Here is a 5,248-nt window from a genome sequence, read left to right as displayed (position 1 = left end):
AAGTAGATGAATATGTTTTTTAATTATAATTACTTCAAAAGGAGTACACATGGGATTAAAAACATTTCCCTCCCAATTTATTGGGAACCTGTGAAACACAACGACAAAGTGTAATATTTTACGTGACTTGCTTTCAAGGACTTGCTTCTATTCCAGCTTCGTGGGGAGAGTGTGGGACTGGTTCAGGAGTAATCCTTAGGTCTGCTGCCTGAGTGAAGTGTCCAACTGCACTTCTTCTCTTCCCCAGCAGGTGGCAATGAGTAACTCCTAAGAGAACTAGTCTAGCCAAAGCCAGAATGGCGCTGAATATTTAAAATTCTTAATAAAATGCCAGCTTTTAAAGTATTTAAATTTTGTTTAAATGACATAAAATGGAAGGCCCACAAAAGGTCCTAAGAATTGCAAATAATTATGGCAGAAGCAGGCATCTTAAAATTTTAATAGAAACAGAACCCTTAATGTTATATCAAAAATTTATATAAAAAAGATGATGCAAGGGATCGGGGACACACACACACACACACACACACACACACACACACACACACACCTGTAATATTTTCAACAATAAAGATAAATTCTTAAAAAATATATAAAAAATGATGCTATTGACCAGTGCAAGTGGTAAAATAGACAGGATAGTCTATAGATGACCCCAGCAGATTACTCTGGGTTGCCTAAACAATGAACCAGCTGTGACCAATGGCCTCCCTGTTTCTTCCAAATTTGACTTCCCATGGCACTAGTGGCGTTCTCCCTCTTGGCAGGAGGGGCTGCAACTTCCCATAGACACCCAAGGAGTCCAGATACAGGCATCTGGTTCTCTCAGATAACTCCTGACAGTTGACATTTAAACCCAGACAGCCTGATACCAAGTGGTCTCTGGACCCCACTGATAAGGATGTTCACCACTTTGGTCTTGAAGAAGAGAAAGCAAAAGGGGAGAGGATGTCCCTTCGCTGGAATGCTCACGTATGACATGTCCAACAGAGCACCCTGGCCCCACTGTATCCCCTGTGCCTTCTCGCAGAATCTTGGCTTATAAGTTCCTAGCAAAGCCTGTTCCTTCGTCTGTGACATTGTAAATTTTCCTGAGCTCTCTTGCATGACAACATATGTCTTAAGTTGCTTTCCAGATGATGAGCATTCCTTGTGCTTTCCATGGCCTCACCATTGTAATCTCTCAGGGAATCAACAATATATAGTGTAAGACAGCAACCTTCCTAATTAGAAGATGGGAAGTAAAACCATGATGTATTCTAGTGGAATGTCTTGAAAGTGCTTAAAATGCACCGTTAGGATTTGGTATGAGACTTAAGAAATATGTAATTTTCATTTATCTGTTCTTATCTATGGTACTATTGGTTTAATTGATTTGTAAAATTTACCCTGATATTTTCTGCCTCACATGGTTATAGAGACATTCAGTTTGTGCCCTAGCTGGTTTGGCTCAGTGGTTAGAGTGTCAGCCTGTGGACTGAAGGGTCCGGGTTCGATTCCAGCCAAGGGCACGTACCTCAGTTGCAGGCTTGATCCCCAGCCCTGGTTGGGGCTCGTGTGGGACGCAACCAGTTGATGTGTCTCTCTCACATCGATATTTCTCTCTCTCTCTCCCCCTTCCACTCCCTCTGAAAAGCAATAGAAAAAGTATCCTCAGGTGAGTATTAAAAAAAAAAAAAAATCAGTTTGCTAAACGCCCCCTGCTGACCAATTCCATGTTTATAGGTGTTTGCAGTCTTCTGCTATTATATAAATATCCTGTACGTATATCTTTGTGCCCTTGAATGATTATTTGTATAAGATCAGTTGCTAGAGGTAAAACTGCTGAGGCAAACAGTGCAAATATTTAGATTTTAACAGATATTGCCAAGCAGTCCCTTCAAAAGGCTAAGCCATTATATATTCCTGTATAAACACTGTATCAGGGTAAGGCAGTGATTTTCAGACTTTTGTTACATGGGAACCCTTTCTTGAAAGAAATCCTTTTCAGAATCCAGAATGTAAAGCAGGAAAGGAACTTCATTTTGGTGAAAGCTGATACAGGGGTGGGAGGCCTGCACCTCTGACCACTGGCCCTGACCATAGCCTCTGTGGCACCCCATGTGGCCTTGTGGAGCACAATACAATATAGGCAGTTTCTCTCTTTCTAACATAATATGTTTTCAAATATATTACTGACTGAAAGTAGAACTAACATGATATAAGACTTAAGAATTATAAAAATCCCTAATTACACCTCAATTTCAGACACAATTTTCAGTAATTTAGTACTAATACTTCACATGTGTTCTTTCATTGGCTTCTTTCCCTTTACAATGAGCATCTGGTTATGGCTAAGTCCTTTTAGATGGTTGAATGACTTTCATATTTGTCTTAATTGCACTAAGTGTATGAGACCTAAACTTGTTATTACTGGGATCAGCACTTTCACTTTTGTTTCCCTTCATTTTAATGAGAAGGGCAGAATGTTAGAAACAAACTCATCAACAAAGTGTAAAAACTGAACTGAAACTCTTGGCTGTATCACCATATAATATTTCATAATATTCATTTATTAACTGATATGTAAAAACCTGAACTGAAGGAAAGGTGGGTGGGGGTTTGACTGTAAAGTACATAGAATGGCAGATGGTGAATATTTGAAGAACCACCTATATATCATTGCAATCAGTGACTCTCTTCAGTGGTTTAGAAGCCTATTTTCAATTTTTTAAAAAATATACCTTTATTGATTTCAGAGAGAGGAAGGGAGAGAGAGAGAGAGAGGTAGAGACATCAATGATGAGAAAGTCATTGATCGGCTGCCTCCTGCACGCCCCCAACTGAGGATCGAGCCCACAACCCAGGCATGTGCCCTGACCAGGAATCGAACCAGTGATCTCCTGGATCCTAGGTCGATGCTTAACTGCTGAGCCATGCCAGACCAGGCCAATTTTTTCTTAATAGTTTTACCAGACTTGAGTAAGCCTGTTGTTTCCAGGAAAACAATGAAAGGAGAGTATACCAAGAAAAGAATAGGTAAATGTCCACTTAGGCTAAGGAGCCATTTGTACTGGTAATCTTGGAAAACCAGACACTCCTCTCAGAGCTCTCACTCCAGATCTAAGCTTGGTGAGAGCCTCTGCTCCCCCTGATTTTCCAGGAGAATGCTAGTCTTTTTTTTTTCCTCTCAACCTTTTTATTTTTTTTCTGATTTTTGTCAGATTGAAGAGAAATCATCCAAGGTTTATTTCAAGGTTGTTTCACATAGGCATAATTAGGCTTATTATTTTTAGCCCACCAGGTATTGTCCTTCTTTTCATAATTATATAATGCTTCTTAAAAGCATCCAGAAATCCTGGCTCTTTAGAGACAAGGATGGAACACACTATCTAAAGGAGCAGCTCTTTAGCCTCAATCAGATGCTTATTGTGAAGGAAGAAAAAAACTCTGTAGAAAACACACAATGCTAAAGTGATTTTACCCATTGATTCAACAAATAAATGAATCCCTATGAAACAATGTGCTAGTTCCTAAGGGAGTACAACGTATATAAACCATGGTCACTACCCTGAGTTTATGAACTGACCAGTGCAACTAGGCATACTCCCCAAAAAGGTAGTTTGGAATAAAATGTGAAATGTGTGGTACAGATTATAGTTGCCATAGAAGGCCCACACTTTCATATTCTCAGTTCATTAACTCTTTTATAGTTTCATGTGCCTTTGTACCCAGTCTAGACTTCATGCCCAGCCACTGTAATTACACCAGCATCTCAGAATCCTTTGCCCACTCGGCCTTTCATATCTGCCTCATCAATCCTCAATCCTGAGTAAGCTCTGCTGTCTGCTTTCTCAGTTTGTTCCCCAGGGTGCTAAGCATAGCTGGAGAGGAATTATGTTCTTTGCTTTACCTGATTCTCTATGTGATATCTCACATCTTCCAATTTTACTCTCCTGGAACTCCTGATATCAGCCTGTGACATGACCTCCTTTGCTGTAGGAATCAAGGGCATCAGGCCTGATTTCACCTTTTATCCTTCCAACCTGAAATTATTTTCTGATCCTCACTCTTCCCTTTCCAAAAAGAACTTCTCTACCCCTTTCTGATGATCCTCTCCCCTACAAACTTCCTCCACAATTTGACCTAACCATGATTTCCCCTCTCTTGTGGATCTACACTCTCTCAGTCTCCATTGGCTCCTTCTTCTCAACCCCAAACATGTTTGCAACGACCCTATTCCCACACCTCCTGCATCAGTTATTACTGAATAACAAAGTACCGCAAAATATAGCAGATTGAAACAACAAAAACTTATCTCACAGTGTCTGTAGAATATAAGTTCAGCTTAGTTGATGGTCGTTCTGGTTCTGGGTCTCCCATGAGGCTGCAATCAAGATGTCATTCAGAGCTTAACTTGGGGCTGCAGAATCCACTTCCAAGTTTGAGTTTCCTCACGATGTGGCAGCTGAATTAATCTGCACCTCTTAAAGAAAAGAACTTCAAAATTTTGTGGACATGTTTTAAACCCACCACATCTCTCAAATATACCATTTTTCAAGCCTGCTAGTCCTTCAAGCTACTTTTCTGCTTCCTTACTCCTTTCGATTATTCTCTTCTCTTACTTTCTCATTACCCAATATTCAATTGTCAACAGTCCAGATGATTATCACCTAACTGAACACTACTGCTGTGGAGCATAACATTCAGATTAGCATGAGATTCAAAGCCCTACAAAACCTAGCCACAGCCGACCGTCTCATTTTTCTCTCCCTCATTTTCCCTTACATCTCATCCAGGTAGACTTCTCATTATTCCCCAAACACATCCTCTGCTTCCCACCTCTGGGCCTTTGCTCAGATGATTTCCCTCACCAGGAAGACCCCTCCTCACTTTCTCATGGTTTAAGACCCAGTACAATTGCCATTTCATCCAAGAAAACTTCCTGATCTTCCCAACCAGAAACATCCCCTCTCCTCTGCACTCCCAGAGCACATTGTGAACTTCACTGTAATCATCCCGTTTTACACCATTATTGTGTTGGTGTATACCTTTGTATTCCTTTCAGCACTCCAACAATACCTTGCTCATACATACTAAGTTCTTAATCTTTTTTTGAATGAATAAATTTACCTAAATCATTAAGATTTAATTTTACTTTCATCAAAAGGCAAATTAAAGTCCCTATAATCTCTAACTCTATTAGACTAATATAGTGTCTGCTAAAAAAGAATACAGTCTTTTTTCCTATTATTTGAACAATTTTAAT

The sequence above is a fragment of the Miniopterus schreibersii genome (assembly GCF_964146895.1).
Source record: "Miniopterus schreibersii genome assembly, chromosome: 13".
NCBI classification, from domain to species: Eukaryota; Metazoa; Chordata; class Mammalia; order Chiroptera; family Miniopteridae; genus Miniopterus; species Miniopterus schreibersii.
This window is presented reverse-complemented; position numbering follows the sequence as displayed.